We start from the raw sequence: 22045 nt of genomic DNA, 5'->3' as shown, positions 1-22045 counted from the left end.
TGCTGGATATGTTCATTTGTCCAGTACTTTGGCCAGAAACAGGGGGCGGAGGCGTTTCTGGACCAAGAATTGGTTGCGCCAGCGTGACCAGTTCTCACATATGCCTCTGCTTAGGGAACTCCAGGAGAATAATCCTAATGACTTTAGGAATTTTCTCCGCATGACGGACCCCGTATTCAACCGTCTGCTGGATCTTCTGTCCCCCTATATCACGAGGCAGGACACTGTGATGCGCCAAGCCATCACGGCCGAGCAGAGGCTTATTGCCACGTTGCGGTACCTGGCGACTGGGAGGAGCCTGCAGGACCTCAAGTTCTCGACAGGCATCTCTCCGCAGGCGCTTGGGGTCATCATACCGGACACGTGTGCTGCCATCATCAAAGTTATGCATGAGGAGTATATTAAGGTAAGTTTCCTGGCTCTAATAATGTGGCCAACTAACTTTATTTTTATTTTCCCAGATATGCTGTGTGTTTAACTAACGTTACCTTTTCTCCCTATGCATGTTGATATCAGCTTTACATGTTTTATTCTTGGCCTACCTGCATATTTGTCCCTTACCCAATATTAACCTGTCCAGCATGCTATCCTAGGGACAAACCCACCTTGCCATTTTTTAAAACAGGACTTTTTGGTTTTTGTGTCCCCCCCCCCCTTCAAACTTTTATTGTCCCCATCAGAGGGCTGTGGAGTCTCTTAATGAAGTGGCCCTATATATATTTCATTTCCCAAATTCTCCATGCACATTTTTCTAATGCAATTTTAATACTGTGAACTGTCACAAGGATGCTTGTAGGATGTTTTTGTTACAAAGTACTAAATCTCTTTTTTGGTTTGTCCCCACAGCTACCCTCCACACCACAGGAATGGCAGTCTGTGGCTTCCCAATTTGCCCAGCGGTGTGATTTTCCAAACTGCGGTGGAGCAATAGATGGGAAACACGTCCGCATAGTGCCCCCACCCCGCTCGGGGTCGTACTATTATAATTACAAGGGTTATCATAGTATTGTGTTGATGGCGGTGGTGTCGGCACAGTATGAGTTTCTATATGTGGACGTGGGGAAGAACGGCCGGATGTCTGATGGGGGAGTGTTCGCACGGACTGATTTCTATGATCGTCTCCAAGCTGGTGGTCTGGCATTGCCACCAGATGAAGATAATGTGGAAGGACTTCCGTTTGTGTTCCTAGCGGACGAGGCTTTCGGGCTTGGTCCTCACCTCATGCGGCCTTTTCCCCAGAGGACCCTCACCTCAGAGAGGAGTGTGTTTAATTTTCGGTTGGCCAGGGCTCGGAGGGTAGTCGAGAATGCCTTTGGGATACTCACCAACCGGTTCCGCCTGTTCAGGACATCGATACATCTGGCGGAATATAAATTGGACACCGTTGTATTTGCCTGCTGCATTTTGCACAACTTTTTACGCAGGCACTCCCAGACGTACCTACCCGACATCGGTTCTGAGGCAAGACTACCCTCAGATCCCCTTCCCGGGCTGGACACTGGTCGCGCTGGCTTGGCCCCCCAATCAGCTCGTGAGGTACGCGACAAATATGTTGAGTACTTCATGGGTCGGGGGGCCATTGCTATGCCAGATCATATTTCTTTCTAATTCGGCCCCCAAAGAAAGGAATATTCTCAAAATTAATAAATAATTAGACCATTGGACTTTATACAGTTGTTTGTCATTAATGCTTTTACTCTTTTTCTCTGTCTTCCTGGTTCTCTAACTAACTTCTTCAATTGTAATGCCTAATTGATTTCTCCACTTTTAGTAACTAACCACATTTTGCACAGTATTCACTCATCTACAAACAGGGTATTGAGTCTAGAAATAAGAAGCAACTCCATTTGTAAATTTTGAGGTCAAGTATTTTAATTTTTGCTTGTTCATGACCCCAAAAATTATTTTATATTTTTTTCATTACTCCCTGCTTTTGTACTTAGGAGTCAAAAAAAAATTTTGAAATTTTTTTTTTGTTTTCAGGTAATTCAACCAAAAATATTATGCAGATTATACATTTATTAACAAGTTCACTTTTTTTTTTATCAAATATAGTTAGATTTATTGTTTACATATATATATAGATATATATAGATTATATTTGGTGGGGTGTTTAGCGCCTTAATGTTTTTTTTGGGCATATTTTTTAGGCACAAAAAAAACTAATTTTTTTAATAATTTGTTTTTTATTTTGGTGTGTTTTTCTCAAACTAAATTTTTAGGTGTGAATTTGGAGTCAAATCTCTACTTCACTAAATTCAGTGATTAGAGAGATTTATAATTCTATATATATATTTTTAAAATTTTTTACCGTTGTTTATTCTTTATGGTCTAAACTTTATAGTATCCCAAAATGTTCAACATGGTCAAAAAGTAACAAAATCCAAATCCAAAAATATAAAACCTCACAACAGCAGTCAGTCATGGTGTGCTTTCACACTGGAACACGCCAAAATTGGAAGATACACACATTCAGTGCAAACTCGCCAAATGTCATTGGTTCAACAGACAAATGGCCACATGTGCTATCTGACATCATGGGTGATCAATGTCTGTGTTTTGTGGGAGCAAACCCTTCCTCTCAACTACTTGAGGATGGAGGAGGGGGTTGGACCCACAAAGCACAGACATTAGATATTCTGTGATGGCAGATAGCACATGTTGGCACACTGTGTGTGTATCTTCAAATTTTGGCGTATTCATTATTCAAACTGTAAAAATGTTTGTGGGGGCGGGGGATGGGCGGGGGGTGTTTCAGTCTTTGACACGGCCCATCATGTCAATAATGTTCTTAAAATTAGATTCGATGACCATCATTCTTTGCCGCATATTGTCCATTTCCGTGCTGCATTCCAAAAGCACATTTGTTACATTCTGTTCCATGAGAAACATCCTTTCACGCATATTGTGCATTTCAGTGCTGCACTCCATTACCTGCTGAATAATTATAGCAGCACTTGCACGTGAAAATATTGGCACACCATCCTCCTCCCCTAAAACCAACCAAAAAAAAGGCATTTACAACATTATTTTTCGATGAGGCCTATCTACATATGTTTTTTTGAATCAAGCTAGGGTGACACTGACCTGATGGGCTTCTCCTTTCCACCTCTTCGACATCTTCTATCACTCCTCCTTCTTCCACCACCTCCCCATCATCTTCAATCACTCCTCCTTCTTCCACCACTTCCCCATCATCTTGGACTCCTCCTTCATCCATCAATCCACCTTCTTTCAATTCGCCAAATTGTTCTTCCGCCACTTGCCCTTCATCTGCTATGACTTCTAAGTCCAAAATTACTTCTTCCTCCTCTCTTCCTTCCTCCTTTCTTCCTTCCTCCTCTCCTTCCACATCCTCCTCTCCTTCCACATCCTCTTCTCCTTCCACATCCTCCTCTCCTTCCACATCCTCCTCTCCTTCCACATCCTCTTCTCCTTCCACATCCTCCTCCTCCTCCACATGTTGAGATGGCAGATTTTGGCCTTGTCTGGCCCTCTCTGCCTCCTCCAAATGCTGGCGACTTCTTTCCCCTGAAATAAACCAAAAAAAATGTAGACTCATCAGCACACAGATATTGGAGAGCATAAATCGCACACATTGCTTAGAAGATGCTTTCATTTAGTTACTTTTATCTTTCACCAAACCTACATTTTGCAATTACTTCTATATGGCAAGCTCTGATCCTGCCCCTTTTTAGCAAAGTGACACACATGGATGTCCCCCCTAAACTGTATTTCTGGGAGACCCTACCAAAACCCATTTTTGATTTGGGGAGACACAGGTGCTCTGCATTGCAGATGTGAAAACATCTGCTTTATTACCACTGTTTTTAGAATGAATCCTGTTTGCCTTTCCCATTCTCATACTTTTTTTTTCTAGAACTAGCTTTTACACAATGTTTACAAACAAAGTTTTTGGCCAGTGAGCCATGTCCAGGTGTGTTGTTCCTGGAATAACCGAGCCTTTCTGATAAACTATGTGATGTTACGTTGTTTACTAAGAACACTGTTTGTAAATATGTAGTTATTTATGTCCTAAAAAATAAATGACAACATGTCTTTAAAATTACAAGCAGGCCAAGGAGGCAGATGGTGAAATATACATGGCAACACATTATTGCAGACAATCACCCCCCCCCCCCCAACCCCAATATATATTTACTTACTTTTACGCAGAATTTTAAGTATTTTCTTCATCTGATGTGGCTCCCTCAATTTTAAGTCTGACCATCGTTTCCTCAGCTGTTCCTTGGACCTGGTGATCCCAAACATCCTCTGCATTCTCCTCGCCACCTTGTCCATAATATGTGCCTTTCGGCGGTTAGGGGTCTTGTATGGCCCTAATTCACCATCATAGTCCTTCTTTCGCATGATGTAAACTAACTCCACCATTTCCTGGAACCGCATATTAGTGGCTTTATATCTTCTTTTCCTTGATCGGGACGTCCCTGCCTCTGTCCCTTCACTTGTGGCATGAGAGCATCGTGCCCGCTCGTGTGACATCGCCATCTTTCCTTTCCCACAGAGATTATGGGCGTGGAAAAGATGAATTCTTACGCCATGGGCGGAGAAGAGGGCGGCGTTTAATACATACGCGGAGTGTAGAGAATGCAAACAACGTGTTTACGTCCGTTACGCGGAGAATCTTCGAGCGCATCCAGAACATACACAGTTAACGCCATATTTCCTAAACTCATTGATTAGGGGCCTCGCAAAGGTGACGAGGGCGGGGTTTCATAAATACGCGGAGTGTTTAAAAGGTTTACGCCGTGATTACGCATCTTACGCGGTAATTAGGCGAGCGTGAGAAACGAGGAGCGAGAGACAGGAAGGTAAGGAAATTAAAAATGTGATCAGCAGAGGCCTTGAAAATGTAGACACATGGGATGGGGGTTTGGGCTGTTGGTTGCACCCTTTTTAAGCTATTCTGTCTATGGGGTACCACAATGTTATTTTGGTATCCAAATGCTTTTGGACACCTCACAAAATAGAGATGTGAACAATGCTGTACCTCATTGACAAGTTTTTGAATGGTGTATTCAGATCAGGCAAAGTATTGTTCAAGTGTTGGTTGTACAGAGGTCATTAGGAAGTGTCTTTTATGTCATCCATTGTCAGGGGCATGAGATTTACACATGAAATAGTGCCTAGATGAAAACTGTCATTTGTAAGCATTGTTTAATTTTATATATTTTAAATATTTACTGCAATGTGAACAATGGCTCTGCATCTAGCAAATCAATGTTTGGTACAAGCAATGCGGCCGAGCTGCCAATCATTGTTTAAACAAGAGAGACTGTGTTTGGAATTAGATATAGGTAATAAATTTGAAGACACATATTAGATCAAGGTCAACGCTGATCCTTTGGAATATTTATTTTTCTGTGGTTTATGTTTTTGTAATCTAGACTCAAAAAGAAAAATGATTTAGCAAAAATTACAATGGACCTCCTACAAAGCAAGGAATCTATAGAGGCCTTACTTCAAAAATACCAGGACACGCCCATCCTGTGGAATTCAAAGCACTCTTTATATTGCAATAAAGAGGTACGAGCGGCAGCACTAGAAGAGCTAGCAAATTATATGCAAACTTGGGTGCCAGGATGCACTGCCAACATGGTGAAGGATAAACTTGCCAACCTCAGAAGCACATACAGGAGAGCATACAAAGCTAATAAAAGCCAAAAATCGGGAGCAGCAGCAAGACAAGCAAAGGAACCCAAACTGTGGTATTATAAACAGATGGCTTTTTTGCGGGACGAAATGGAAGGCAGGAAAACGATGTCCAGTCTTTCTTCCAACCTTTCCTCCATGCTACCTTCCAGCGGACCTTCCCCAGATGACCACAGCCCTGCAGAGTCGGAGGAAGAGGGCCTGGCTGACAGAGATGCAGATCTGCCACCCTTCGATGAGGAGGTATAGTAGTTTCCTCTATATTTCTGGCGTAAATAATTCTTGGTGGATTAATGATTAGATATTGTAAAAAAAAAACCAAGCTGGGAAAAAGCAAAAAAAAAGGTGTTCAGACAAATAGGTGTCAGAGATGACAACTGCAGGGGTCAGAAGTAGAGTGTATTCAAGTAATAATGAACAGAAAATAATAAACGAAAAACATGAAAATGAGTGTGGTTTTATTTAGCGAAATTGTAAAAAAATTCCTTTTTTTTCCACACAGGAAGAAGAGATCAGCCAGGAGGTGGCAGATCCTCAGGTGTCTGTCAGCCAGGAGGAGGCCGGGGTCAGTGGCAGCCAGGAGGAGGCCGGGGTCAGTGGCAGCCAGGAGGAGGCCGGGGTCAGTGGCAGCCAGGAGGAGGCCGGGGTCAGTGGCAGCCAGGAGGAGGCTGGGCCCAGTGGCCTGCAGCAGGTCCACCCGGCCAGGAGAACCACCACCAGCCAGTCTTCTCCCCCCCAGGTGAGGCCATCAGGCCGAAGGAGGCAGTTGAGGCCTGTGGAGGAGGCAAGCCTCCGCATGATCCAGGAGGCAAGCGCCATCATGAGGGCCCCCCTCAACCCCACAGAGGCCTTCAGTGCCTCATTGGCCCATGATTTAAATGAAGGGGAGGAGGACCAGAGAAGACTGGCAAAGGCCCTGATGAACCAGGTCCTTTGGTGGATGCAGAGGGGCCTGCTGACCCCAGACACTGGGCTATGTGACCCGGCCTGGCTTGCGGAACACCATCCTCCTGCTGCCACATCAACCCCACCTGCAAGACCCCGTGTTCGATCCGCTGGAAGGCTGCCTGGAGGGAAGGCTGGAAAGAGGAGGAAACGTTGATTTTCTGCCTTCCATTTCCTTCCACATAAAGGACATCTTGTTTGTACTACCACAGTTTGGGTTCCTTTGTTTGTGTGCTGCTGCTTCATATTTTTGTGTTTGGCTCCTGAGGCTTGGAAGTTTATCCTTCACCATGTTGGAAATGCAAGTTTGCATATAGTTTGCTATCTATTCTAGTGCTGCCGTTCTTTTTATTTTTTGTGATGACATTTGCCTGAATAAAAGGCTTTTTGCTATCATTTGAAAACATGTCTATTGTTTGATATACTGTGGGGATTATTAGGCAGCAAACCTTTAATAAATATACAATGGGTAATTTACAAAGGACACACTCCTTGGGGGGGGGGGGGGGGACATTTGGTGTGCCAACATGGTTTAATATTCTCTAATGAAACACCAAAAAAAAAAAAACAAAAAAAAAAAAGTGTAAAAAAAAAATAGTTTAAATGGTGACATAACTAGAAACAAAAAAAAAAAAATAAAAAATGCACATTCCTTTACAAAAATGACTACTCTAAATTATGGAGGACCACCAACCAAAACACACGTCTGGCATAGAAAACATTATTAAAGGATTACATCACAAGCAAGAAATGTGACATTTTAGTATGGGACAACTCTAATGAAATTGCATCAGCAAGAGAACGGGGTTATTCTAGCAAGAGAAGAATTAATAAAACGAGGCTTTAAAATGTGGTTTAGTGCGCCTTTTTAAGACATTGTTCTCTTGCTAGAATAAAAGGTTTCTAATGACGAATGTGCCATATCCCAAAGAAACGCGAGTTTTACCTGAACGAGCGCTCCCGTCTCCTCATTTGGACTGAGCATGCGCGTGGTTTTTGTACGCTGCTTTTGTGTACAGACGAACGAACATGTCTGACGGACACGATTCCAGCAGACTGTTTTAAAGCAAGACCAGGAAACAGTTGTTCGTTGGAAAACGGTCTGGCCGACGATTGTTTGCTGGAATTCTGTACGTTACTGCCTACACACGAACGAACATGTCCGCTGAAACTGGTCCGCGGACCAGTTTCAGCAGACATGTTTGGTCGTGAGTACGAGGCCTAATACGTAAGACCCCTTGAAGGAAGGTCTTAACCAGCGAGTGGGTGGCCAGCGGCCGCTGAAACCACACTGACAGAGCAGAAATCTGTCCTTTGATTGTGCTTAATGCCAATCCTTTATCCACTCCTAGCTGGAGAAAACTTAATACTCTATCGATGGTAAATTTGCGAGAAAGCCATCGCTTGGACTCACACCAGCCTACATAGGCCTTCCAGACCCTGTAATAAATCACCCTAGAGACCGGTTTCCTGGCTCTGATTAGGGTAGAGATTACTTTCTGAGACAGACCTCTACCCCTGAGAATCAGGGATTCAGCTTCCAGGCCGTCAAATTTAGATGCCGTAAGGCAGGGTGGAGGATCGGACCTTGCGATAGCAGGTCTGGCCGTAGAGGAAGAGTCCACGGGTCTCCCACTACCATCCTTAAGATTAGTGAGTACCATGCTCTTCTGGGCCATGCTGGAGCTACCAGGATGACTGGTATGTGCTCCACCCGGATCCTGCGCAGCAGGCGGGGTAGTAACTGGAGCGGGGGAAACGCATAAAGAAGTTTGAACTGATGCCAAGGGCATGACTAACACCTAAGACACTGGCGTAAAAACTGAGGTACTCCTCCTATGGGAGGGGGTTATATAGGGAGGGGCATTTCCTGTTTGAGATTGCCAGTGTCTACACCTGAAGGTACTCCATATAACCCATATAGTAATGAATGCCGCTCTGTGTCCCGTGATGTACGATAAAGAAAAGGTGCCTGCACTTCTTTGGCGTTATGGGGTGCAATTGGAGCCCATTCAAAATGAATGGGCTCCAATTGCACCACACTGAACTGCATGTGAATTGCACAGGAATGCAGTGCAGTTTCTGTGCAATTCACATGCGGATTATAGTGCGAACTGGGGCTTATGGTTTGGATAGTGTGTGGAAGAGCTAAAATCCCTATGAGGTTTTTATTAGGCAGTTCATTCTCCCCAGTGGAACACAAAAAATATAAGACAAAAAGAAAAAAAAAAAAAAAAAAAACAGAAGTAACAGTCTGACACTGGCCATATACATAGATCCAAATCTGAGGACATCAAAACTAAGTGGATCAATACGTAATCAGTTCAGAAATAGGGTTTTAATCTTTCCCCATTCTATCCAAAACAAAAAAATGGTTCATATAGTTTAATAAAAAAAAAAGAAAAAAGTGCTGACACAATTAAAGACTAAGCACTTGTGGGTACCTACACATACCTGCAATAGCTTTCAGTAGAAACACTCTGCCAGAATGTCAGTCTCTTCTGATCAGGCTCCGATGCTTCCTGATAAGGCCACTCCATTATGGTCCCCCATGTTTTTTTATTGGCCCATCACTCTGATGGCCTGCCACACTGGCCAATAGAAACATGCGAGTGGCTACAGGCGATGGACAAGCTTTAAAAAACAAAATAGCAATAATAATAGTATCAGGAATTGCAAAAGTTTTGTCCCATTAGAACAGCCCATCATTTAGGTAGAGCAGAACACTGAAAGCTGCTATGAGTATTTGAACCACGACCACTAGAGTTGTAGAATGAACTTGATGGCGATGTCTTTTAATTTTTGTTTTTTATTTCATAATTTCACCCACCAAGTAATACCTGCTGTTTTTAAGCTCCGCCTATATTGGTGTACTAGAATTAACTTGGTCCAGTCAAAATGGAGACATACAGTGCCTTGAAAAAGTATTCATAACCCCTTGAAATTTTTCACATTTTACAACCAAAAAATGTAAATGTATTTTATTGGGATTTTATAGACCAACACAAAAAAGGGCACATAACTGTGAAGTGGAAGGAAAATGATAAATGGCTAACATTATTTACAAATAAATATCTGGAAAGTGTAGCGTGCATTTGTATTCAGCCCCCCCCCCCCCCCCCCCGAGTTAATACTTTGTAGAACCATCTTTTGCTGCATTTACAGCTGCAAGTCTTTTTGGGTATGTCGCTACCAGCTTTGCACATCCAGAGAGATTCTTCTCTGCAAAATAGCTCCAGCTCTGTCAGATTGGATCGAGAGCATTTGTGAACAGAATTGTCAAGTCTTGCCACAGATTCTCAATTGGATTTAGGTCTGGACCTTGACTGGGCCATTCCAACACATAAATATGCTTTGATCTAAACCATTCCATTGTAGCGCTGGCTGTATGTTTAGGGTCGCTGTCCTGCTGGAAGGTGAAGAAAAGGATCCCAACAACATGATGCTGCCACCACCATGTTTCACAGTGGAGATGGTGTGTTCAGGGTGAAAGGCCAAAAAAAAAAAAAAATGTGGTCTTATCTGACCAGAGCACCTTCTTCCACATGTTTGCTGTGTCCCCCACACGGCTTCTCCCAAATGCTAAATGGAACTTCTTATGGCTCCCTTTGAACAATGGCTTTCTTCTCGACAATCTTCTATAAAGGCCAGATTTGTGGAATGTACGACTAATAGTTGTCCTGTAGACAGATTCTCCCACCTGAGCTCCTCCAGAGTTACCATGCTTCTGTAAATAATGCCCTTCTTGCCCTGCCTGTCAGTTTAGGTGGATGGCCATGTCTTGGTAGGTTTGCAGTCCTGCCATACTCTCTTCATTTTTGGATGATGAATTGAAGAGTGTTCCATGAGATGTTTCGAAGCTTAATATATTTCTTTTATAACCTATCCCTACTTTAAACTTCTCCCTGACCAGTCTGGTGGGTTCCTCGGCCATCATGATGCGGTTTGTTCACCAAGGTTCCCAAACAGAGAGAGCTTTACAGAACAGCTGTATTAATACAGAGATTAAATTACACAAGGGTGGACTCTATTTACTAAATTAGGTGACTTCTGAAGGCAATTGGTTCCACTAGATTTTAGTTAGGGGTATCAGAGTAAAGGGGTCTGAATACAAATGCCCGCCACACTTTTCAGATATTTATTTGAAAAACATTTATAATTTTCCTTAAACGTCACAATTATGTGCCACTTTGTGTTGGTCTACGACATAAAATCGCAATAAACTACATGTTTAGGGGGTATGAATACTTTTTCAAGGCACTGCATGTTAAATTTGATGGTAGCAAACAGTATAAAGACTCTCATATACAACTCAGATTGGCCAAAATTCAAGCCGTGGGTGGCCCTGATGGTACCACTCAGTTTGATCATTTTTCAACTGACTTTTGGTTTATAGGGCAGGGTGGAAAATTGTCGACAAAACAGCACCTGCTTACAATCAGATGCAAACACTGTTCAGGGGTTCTAACAGCTTTGGGTGCCAGCTAACAGATTACAATAGCAGGCAGGGGAGATTCATCCATCCATGCTGCTCAGGATGGAAAGCAAAGTCAAGTGTTTTCTCTTGCTCAGCCCACGAGCTGGACAAGAGAAGCTTGTATGCGTCCGCTATCCTAAGACTAGAAGTGCTATCTTTGATGAAAAGAAAAATTGTTTTTGAAAAGGAAGAAGCAAAATGACAGATTATTTTAATAGTTCAGAGCAAACGGAATAGTTACAATAACAAAGTACTTTCTGTGCCAAGTCTATTTAATTGATATTTACAAGATGTGATTGAATACATGCTTCAAGAACCAAGCCAACTGCATGAAACTAGAACAGGGAAAGCCCTATCCCAGAATGTATTGTAGATAAATTAACTAAGAGGAATATCCTAATTTAATGTTTGCATCCTGTTTTAGTTATCATTTTAATGAAAAGGATTCATTCACATTTCTACATTAAAAGAAATATAACATTTTACTTGTATTAAGGCACAAAATACCACTGATCAGCTACTGAAAAGCATCCATTCATTAAAAAAATAATACAGCAACTACTGAAATCTCTAGCAACAGTGTATGGCATGAATGACAGCTTTGATAGGATGTAGTTACTATTTTACTGTACAAAAGGGAAAGTCTTTATACCCACTGCAATGAAACAAGGGTCTGCCAAGAGCAAACCTCCTGCAGCTGAAAATCTATTGTTTGCGTGCTACCTGCAGGCAAGGGCAATCTGCCCATTCTGCCTTGCAAAGTACAGCTGTCACCACAGCCAACACCCTACAGCACGCTGGAACGTTTCTGTGACAGATTAAAGAGCAGTCATAAAACTCAGCATACCTTTCACTGTGAGCACATAAAAAAAAAGAATGCCCTAAACTGGGAAAAGATGTGCAAGTTTTGAATGTAAACTAATAAATTAAAGTGAAGTATAAATATATTTACCATTCCACTGGCCTATTTGTTGAAGCACCACTCCTTCACTGCTCCCTAGTTGCTGCAAGTATTTAGTCGGATGATTCAAATATCTCTTCTGCCCTCCCCACGCAGTGGTTTGTATCACTATCTCATACATTGTGTACTGACTTACAAGGCCACAGGAAAAAAGCACAACACGTGGCAAGGGTGCAGGAATTCCACAAACCTGGAAGGGCTGTTGAACTTTGCATGTCTGGTGTATGGGCAGGTAAAGCCAAAAGTTCAAACTTCCTGCAATATATTTCTGCCCATTTTCAGTTTTTATTCGGTTTTCATAATTTCCTGGTTGCAGTGGGTAATCAGTACACACAGAAAACGCTTGTGTGTACGCTAATTGTATCTGCTACAGTGCAGCACACAACAGCCTTAAAATAAAATCAACACACTTAGACCCCTTTTACACTTGGGCGTTTTTCAGGCGCTTTTGGGCTAAAAATAGCGCCTGGAAAAAACCCTCCCCTGCAGTCTCAGTGTGACAACCGGTGGGCTTTCACACTGAGGCGATGAGCTGGTACAACGTTAAAAAAAAACAAAACAAAAAAAAAAAAAAAAAACGTAGGTTACGTTCACGTCGACTAAGCATTAAGCCGGCGTAATTTACAGAGAAAATTCTACGTGATACTGAGCATGCGCGCGCGCGCCGTTCGTTATGTGCGTTATTTACGTGGGGTCACGATTCATTACCATACAACATGCCCCCTACCAGCCTTCTTTGAATTAGGCGGGGCTTACGCCGGCCCATTTATGCTACGCCGCCGTAACTTAGGGCGCAAGTTCTTTGTGAATATGGTACTCGCCTCTCTAAGTTACGGCGGCGTAGCGCATATGAGATACGCTACACCCGCCTAAAGTTAAGCCAATGAGGCTTTACAACCATTTTAATAGGTGGGAGAATTTAAGGTCAAGGAAGGGATATTTATGTGATAAGAGTGGGGGCCTATTTATTGATCTGTTTAACCACTTGCTGACCGGCTCACACCGATATACGTCAGCAGAATGACACAGCTGCGCAAAAAAACATATGGGTATGTTGTTCCCTTTAAGAGCCACCAGCGGGGGGACCCGATGCAGGTGCAATTGCCGCCGGTCACCAGCGATTGCGTGCACGAGAGCCAGCTAAACATACAAATCCCTGTTCTGTTAGGGAAGAGGAGACATATCATTTGTTCCTACTAAATAGGAACAATGATATGTCTCCTCCCCCAGTCAGTCCTATCCCCATACAGTTAGAAACACTAACTAGGGAACACATTTAACCCCTTGATCGCCCCCTATTTAAAATCTAATATTTAAATATATTTAAAATTAAATATATGTAAATATATTTTAAATTAAATCTTTATTTTGTGGAAACAACATGATGTGGGTGGATTTCTGCCAGTCACAGCTTGTGTCTCTTTGAATTAGAAGGGGTGAAGCCTCCATTAATCTACATGCAATATCCTGCCCCAATTTTGTTTACCTGGTTAGTGGGCATTGAGGAGGCGGGAGGGAGTGGGTTGTCATTTACCACTGTGTATACGCCTACACATGTGTTACTCTATAGTCACATGGGCTACTCAGATGTGATAGGGTGGAAATGCTAAGCATAGAAACTCACTGAAAACTGAGCATGTGCAGAGTTGCCACCACATGCTGCATACAAACATTGCCCAAACACTTTTTCTTTTTACAAAGTATCCTGCTGCCTGCAAAATTCAGAATTCTTGAAAGTTTGCATGCATCCTATCCTAGCAATGAACCATAGAGGATGCTAGGCCCTTGCTTGTGAAGTCATATGCATCCTAGCAATGGAGGGCACTATGTGGCTTTCTTGAGAGGTCATCTGCATCCTAGCAACAGAAAGACAAATAGGCAGCTTGCTTGAGAAGCCATTTGCACCATAGCAACAAAGTAATTTATGCTGCATGGTTGCATGTTTCATGCATACCAGTGTACAGAGCACTTTTTTTTTTTTTTTTTTTTTTTAAAGGTTCTTGCTGCCTACCAGATTATTTTATACAGCCATGTACCATTAAAGTGGTTGTAAACTAAAAAACTCTGCAAGACAAAAGGCATATTGAGCTCGTATGCATCGCATATTAGCTCATTATGAAATACTTGCCTTAGATCAAAGCTGTTGCAGTGGTCCCCGCACCCCGTGACCGACATGTCTCCCAGACTTATTTCCGGGTTCGCAGGCTCCGGCACTGTGATTGGCTGGAGCTTTGGTGACATCATCCCAGCGTCGCCGGTTACAGCATGGGCAGTCCGTTTCTTCACTGTGCATGAGCCGATGACGTCGGCAAATGCGGATACAGTGAATTTTCCCTAAACTGTGCAAGTTTAGGAGATAATTACGGTACCTACAGGTAAGCCTTATTATAGGCTTACCTGTAGGTAAAAGTGGTGCAACAGGGTTTACAACCACTTTAAATTGGAACTCTACTACAAAGAGGAAGTTCTGCTCTAAAGGACCACCCCCCCTAACATTTGACACACTTTTTTGTGTGAGGGGGGGGGGGGGTTTGGTACATGGTTTTGACAGATACCCGCTCCCACTTCCGCTCGGATCACCTATGCGTTCTGAACAGCAGATGTCCTCTCCCCCTCCCCTACAGTCTTCAAGGACACATCACAGGTTGCAGAAGACTGCGGAACTATTCACAATGCGCAGGGGCAGCTGCCTGTGTAGCCGAAAGCTGGCACAGCCAGGTGCCCACAATTAAGATGCCGAGGACCAAAGACGGTCTCTGGCACCTCCTTGGGTAAGCAGAGCGCTGGATCCTGGGACAGTGTCTGTTTTTTTTTTTTTTTAAAGTCAGCAGCTACAGCATTTGTAATTTTTCAGTAATATGATTGGAAAACCGCTTTAAGAAAGCAAGAATTAGGTGTTCAGTTCTGATGTTTTTGTTACTATCATTTTGATTTTTGTCACTGCGATAGATAAAGAGTAGGTGTAACATAATTCAATATTTTAATATATTTCAAAATGTGCCCATCCTGCCCCCTACCCAAATTAGAATAGCTCTATTGATATTGGAACAGCTGCTAGATTAGATTTGAGGGAGAAGTGTGAAGTGTTATTTAATTGAATGTATCATAACCAATTTTGTCAGAAAACAGATGCCATTTGTTATGATATACTGATCTAAAAAGAGAAGCAAATCAAGCCTTTTATTTGATTCTTGATATATGCTGTGTATATTGTGAGACACTGGTTGGCAGGATTATGGATGGTGCATATGTGTCCTCTATGTTTCTCATATACACAAGGCTAGGGGCCCCCAGTATATGTATCTTTGATGGACAAAACTATTGTTTTGTTTTCATGGTTTAATATAAGTTCTGTTCTTAATCCTGCACCCCACGGGCATTGTGGAGCTTTGGGTGGGATAAAGGATCCATTCCTCAGTCCCTATGTTACCTGTTAGCCAGACGTTAGAAGTTAGCCTTTAGGTGTGTGAGTTGACTAGTTGACTGTGAGAACCTGTTGCTGGGTGAAAAAAGACCATCCATTCAACCAATAGAAGGAAAAAAAATAGACACACACATTATAATAATAAATATATATATATATATATATATATATATATATATATATATATATATATATATATATTTATTATGTGTACATAGGTGTGCGCAGCCTATTCCATTAGGATGTGCACCCCAAAGCTCAAATACACGTGTGTTTGTATATATAGCAGTAGGGCAATGGACAGTGTCAGTAGAGCAGTGGATGATGTCAGTAGAGCAGAGATTGTTGTTAGTTTATTTGTATTATTATTATTTTTTACTATTTTTTAATTATTTAATTATTTGTTACTATTTTTTTTACAATTAAGGAGCCCCATTGGGGGGCTTTGGTGAAAAATCAGGGGGCTAAATAGACCCCTGATGGCTCACTTCTGAGACAGAGAAAGAGAGTGAGGACAGAGATTCCCCCATCCCTTTCTCTGCAGACAGGCAGCAGTGGGGAATCTGCGCAGCAGGGTGATTTGGGTGTGCCCAGGCACACCCTGTGCGCACACCTATGTATGCCTATAAAAAAATAATATCTCTATATCATTCCTTCCTGATCCCCCAAGGGGAAATCTGATATTCCCTGGATCAAATTTACCTATAAATATCTAGGAAAGAATCCAGGCCCCTATTAAAACAATCTACGGAGCTGGCCAGGACCAGCTCTTGAGGTTGTCTATTCCACATTACCACAGCTCTTACTATGAATAAGCCTTTACCACTGTGAGTACAAGTTGTGCCTGTCCCCTTTACAATATTATATTTTATATGTGGCTGGAGAAATGGGTATAATACCTGCCGTTCTACTTGTCTTCCAAGAGCAAAGAACGGAAGCCCTGTGTATGCCACATTCAAAGCTTACTTTAACATCACCAATGCTTGGCACTCCTGGCTTATAAACTAAGTGACAGTTGAGTGGAGGCAAGGCAAGTATAACCTTCTGAGGGGGGCATTAAAGTCAATTTTCCTTTAAAGAGGCATATTCACGGTTGAACTGTGGTATTGGTGGACCCTGATCTGGTCACAGGCTGCTAGATCTCTGACAGAGACAAATAAAAGTGCTCACCAGACGGTAAATTCTTGGATGTACTGAACAGCCCCTCATACAACAGTTCATCTCATCTCATGCAAGTGGCTCCACTTCCTAGTCAGTCATAGACCTGAACCAAGCACACAGAAGAAACATTTCAGACATCCAACAATGATGATGGATGAGGAGGATACTGAAATCTAATTACCTTTCCTGACCCTTTTCTATTGACCGCAGAGGTGTCATTACTATGCCATTGGCTACTTGACTATCTATGGCTTGGTTTCTCATATCTTGAAAAGGAAAAAAAAAAGAAGGATCTATGTTACTATATATTAACAAGGTTTGCCAAAAAAGCATCAGAGAAATTAAAACGTAAGCTTAAGCATTGTTTTTTTTTTTTTTCTTTTTTTTTTCTTTTTTTTTTTTTTTTTTTTTTTTTCCCACGTCAGACATAACCACAGCAAGAGACCTGCTCATGATTTTATTCATAATTCCGTCTCTATTTCAGGTATAGCATCATTTGTGGTAGTTTATTTATATTTTTTTTTTTTCCTTGATTCTATATTTGTTATTCTGCTATTTGCATATTGTTTAATTTTTTTTCTTTTTTTTTTATAAGCATATCTTCTTTCAGCCCTTTAACAATTTAAATGGGCTAGAGCGTTCCTCATATATACGAGATCCAACATGCTATCATTACGTAATGACGTGACACATCACCCCATCCCAGTCTCCTCCCTCCCCTCCCTCCCCCCCACTACCCTTCCCACCCCTCCCAGACCATCTCCCGACTCCACCTAGTATTTTTATTTCCTATATTGCTGCATTCTTATTCCTCTCTCATGTTTTCTGCGTATTTCCGAGACTTTTTAAAATCAATCCATGTTTCCCAGATATCCTTGTTTCCTGCCTTGTTCTTTTCGCCACCATATTTTACTTTCTCCCTCCTATAAGTACCCTCTACAGAGTCGATCCATTCCCATATTTGCGGGCTTACCGGGTTTCTCCATTTTAGGGGTATCAATCGTTTCGCAGAGTTCAACAAATGCGGAATTAGTGATCCCCTATAATCGTTCACTGGCGTTTCTCCCCCATGAAAGAGGACTATCCAAGGATTATTTTCCAATTCTTTTTTAGTTATCTCTTTTATCAAAGCCAAAACTTTTCCCCAGAACGTTTTGATTTTTACACAGTCCCACCACAGGTGGGCCATCGTTCCTCTTGCCTCACATCCTCTCCAACATTCCTCTGACTCCCCTACTCCGAATTTGGCCATTTTATCTGGGGTGGTGTACCATCCTGTCAGACACTTGAAGTTCGTCTCGGCGGTTTTTACATCAACCGCCGAAGTATGTGTCAAATTAAGGATTCTCCCTATGGTCGTCTTCCCCCTTGGAACTCCTAGGTCTCTCTCCCATTTCTGTATGTAGTTTAGCGTATCCGGCTCGTCTATTTTCTGTAAATATTTATATACTTTGGAGATATTTCCTTTTGAGCTTTCGGTACTACACATCTGTTCCAATGTAGTGTACTCAAGCATTGTTTTTCAGATTATCACACATAAAAAACAAAACCGGTCAGTACACAGACCATTAACAATCGAACGGTTTATCAGAAAAAAAGCTTATATTGTTTAAATGGCCAATTAACTATATACACATTAGACAAATGAGTAATTTTGACAATTATATTCTATATAACAATATATTCAGTGCTTCCCATGAGCCAGAACTGACAAAAATACTGCAACACATGGTATCCTGGTGCTTCAATCCCATCTTTAACTGAATTGCTTTTTTCCTTGTGTGAGCGCGATAAGGCTCCCTTCTAGGCATTTATGATTGCTCTTTAATGTATTTCCCCTTGATTAACTTCATATTTACATTAATATATTAATCTAGCAAATGCACTGAATGTCATAATCTATGCTGGCTTTGAATGTGCAACATTTTAAAGGGCTACAGGGACAGAACTATTCCCCTGACACAATATTTAGTATGTTGACTACCATTTTATATAATGAACTTTAATTATTTGATTACAGCTGTTGCTACCTTGGCATTTTACATCAAACAGGCTCCTGGGACTTTGCTATATAAGAAATATCTAATGCCCTGTACACGCGATCGGTTCGTCTGATGAAAACAAACCGATGGATTTTTTCATCAGATATCCGATGAAGCTGACTTTCATCAGTCTTGCCTACACACCATCGGTTAAAGATCCGATCGTGTCAGAACGCGGTGACGTAAAACACAACGACGTGCTGAAAAAAAATAAGTTCAATGCTTCCGAATATGCATGGATTTTTGACCGATGGATTTCCCCACAGACGTTCGTTATTTGCTATCGGTTTTTTAACCATAAGAAAATTTTTAAAAAACAGGTTCTATTTTTTTTCACCGATGGGGGGAAAAAAAAAACTGATGGGGCCCCCACACCATCGTTTCATCCGTGAGAACGGTCCATTTTCATCAGACGAACCAATCGTGTGTACAGGGCATTAGAGTTACTACATATCTGTGAATTACCTTCAAAGGTTTTGAAGGGATTCATAGGGGAAGATTTACAGTCTATGATGTAATCGTTAGAGGAGATTTACTAAAACTGGTGCAGCTGTGCATTGTAACCAATCAGCTTCCAAATTTTATTTTCAAAGCTTAACCACTTGCCTACTGGGCACAGTTACCCTTTCCTGCCCAGGCCAATTGTCAGCTTTCATCGCTGTCGCACTTTGAATGACAATTGCACGGTCATGCAACACTGTGCCCAAACAACATTTTTATAATTTTTTTCACACAAATAGAACTTTTTGGTGGTAATCACCACTGGGTTTGTACATTTTTTTTGTTAAATATACATTTAAAATTATTTATTTATTATTTTCATAGTTTGTTTGCCATCAATAGTCGCCACTGCGCCAAACGCAGCCACTGCGCCATCAAACGCAGCCACTGCGCCAATTGTTACCACTGTGCCCTGTAAAATGCTGCCAGATTGCGGGAAAAAAAGTCCCTGACCGTTTCCAAAAACGCAGAGGCACAAAAAAGCATGGATGTGAACATGTTCCATATGAAAACCATGTTAAAAAATGTCCCTGCATTTCTGCAAAATGCATCAAAAAATGCATTAGTGTGAATGGAGCCTCAGGCTGGCCATACATTATACAATTATCTTCTATAGATTTCCTTTAGATTTACCAAAACCATATAATAGGAGGTCAAATCTAAGCACTTTCGATTTGTGTGTAATCAGGCAGGCCCTTGAACTACACAGTTGAAGGTAAATCTAAAGGAAATTGAATAAGAAAAGTGTATGGTGTATGGCCAGCTTAAGTAGTTAGGCAAGGAGGACAGCAGCCCTGGCAACACTCAACTTGTGTCCCTGCAGTGCTGTGAAATGAAATCAAAGATAAGCAATTTGCCTGTGGTTTTAAATGATTTGCAAACAATTACGAAAGATCAAATAACAATTGTATAACCACTTCTTTGTGGTGTAGACATGTTGAGAAACAGCTGTCCTTTGGTGAGATGTCATATGCGCAGATTGTGCACAATTTTAATTATATTAATAGATTTATTTGCATGCTTAAAAATGTATTTCATTTTATGCTTATCTTGTGATATCCGTTTAAAACAGAAAAAGGAATATACCAAACCGTGTATAACCTTTGTTTTCTATTTGCGTACCTGAGATATTTTATACTTATGTGCAAGCAAATGGCATTTTAAGAAATAGAAAATTGTTTTGTCCACAAAATTACATGGGCAGAGCTCATAACCTTTTGTTAGCAGAACTCGACTGCCTACCATCACCTCTGCTCATTTAAAGCAAAGGTAAATTCAGTCTAGCAATCTCATAATCTTTCACCGATTAAAAGGATAGGTTCAACTTTTTGGTCAGAATTTTACTCTCATAATAAAACAGAAGCGGTTTTCAATACCATTTCTGGCACAGCCATCCCAATGTGCTTTTCGCTCACTTACCTTATCCACAGGAGGTTCAACCACTTAAGGACCGGGCCTATTTTTCAGACTCAGTGTTTACAAGTTAAAATCATTTTTTTTTTTTGCTAGGAAATTACTTAGAATCCCCAAACATTATGTATATTTTATTCTAATACCCTAGAGAATAAAATGGCGGTCGTTGCAATACTTTGCCACATTGTATTTGCGCAGAAGTAAATTTAGCCCAATCTTTTTTTATATTGTGAAAGATAATGTTACGCCAAGTAAATTGATACCCCAACATGTCATGCTTCAAAATTGCGCCCGCTCGTGGAGTGGCGACAAACTTTTACCATCTAAAATCTCCATAGGCGACGTTTAAAAAAAGTCTACAGGTTACTTGTTTTGAGTTACAGAGAGCTAGAATTATTGCTCTCGCTCTAACAATCGTGGTGATACCTCACATGTGTGGTTTGAAGACTGTTTGCATATGCAGGCTCTACTTTGGTATGCGTTTGCTTTTGCGCGCGAGCTCGTCGGGACTGGGCGCTTTAAAAAAAAATGTAATATCTTATTTGACTTTTCATTTTGACACGATCCTCTTAAAAGGGAAAAAAAAAAAGGGTCTCTTTTATTCCTATTACACGGGATGTAAACATCCCTTGTAATAGAAAAATAAAGCATGACAGGACCTCTTAAATATGAGATTTGGGGTCAAAAAGACCTCAGATCTCATATTTACACTAAAATGCAATAAAAAAAATTCACTTTAAAAGAGCATTGGGTGGAAGCAACGTCACTTCCACCAGTCAATGCTATGGAGCCAAGTGGGGCCATCTTCCCCTCACTCGGCATCCAGGGGAGAGGACGCGATTGTCTCCGCCGATACCACCGAAGCGTGGCAGGAGGGGTGCCCCTGATAAAAGTGATCTTGCGGCAAATCCCCCACAGAGACCACTTTTATCTGAAAGCGGACCGCTCGCTGAAGTAGAGGATACTGGGGTTATGGCAGCTAGCTGCTTCCAGAACAATGATGTCCCTCTTCAAACAGCCGACGTATAACGGTGGTGGCAAGTGATTAAAATCTTGTCAGTTTATTTGAATTTTTTAAATGATTTTCATATTCCATTACTTTCTGTAGATTCTCTTAGCATTTACTTCCTGTAGGCCATCTCCCAGAAGCCTTTACTACCTTGTTGCATCACAGAAGAGGGTGTGATCACACTCATTACAATATCACCTTTCACCTACTTCCTACACAATCCGATTGTACAATCTCCTCAGGGCCGGCGCAACCACCAGGCGGACCAAGCGGCCGCTTGGGGCGGGCAGGTCCGCAGCCTGGGATGGGGCGAAAAGATGACCTTTTTTTTATTTACTGTCCGGAGTTGCCTCCGGCGCCCGGTGTCCCGCTCCAGGGCTCGAGTTGCGGGAACGGCGACTGTAGAGGAGAAGGGAGGGAGAAAAAGTTTCACTGGCAC

General features: G+C 41.8%; 1 protein-coding gene across 4 annotated transcripts in view; it reads right to left on the bottom strand.

Moving 5' to 3' along the window:
* The window catches only part of DIPK1A (divergent protein kinase domain 1A), a 215145-nt gene that overhangs the window by 147500 nt on the left and 45600 nt on the right, over positions 1 to 22045 (bottom strand). Inside the window, exons 1-2 of one of the 4 annotated variants that reach the window (XM_040360018.1) lie at positions 12048 to 12183; positions 9073 to 9252 (exon numbers count right to left, since the gene is read on the bottom strand). The exons of 2 other annotated variants lie outside the window; for them this stretch is intronic. The gene's annotated coding sequence lies outside the window, so the exon portion shown is untranslated. Of the gene's footprint in view, positions 1 to 9072; positions 9253 to 12047; positions 12184 to 22045 lie in introns of those variants that run through there. One more of the 4 variants, XM_040360016.1, reaches the window with a different exon arrangement.

This window comes from Rana temporaria, chromosome 7 (genome assembly GCF_905171775.1).
Source record: "Rana temporaria chromosome 7, aRanTem1.1, whole genome shotgun sequence".
Lineage (NCBI taxonomy): Eukaryota > Metazoa > Chordata > Amphibia > Anura > Ranidae > Rana > Rana temporaria.
Note: the sequence above shows the minus strand (reverse complement) of the source record. Positions and strands in the feature narration are given on the sequence as shown.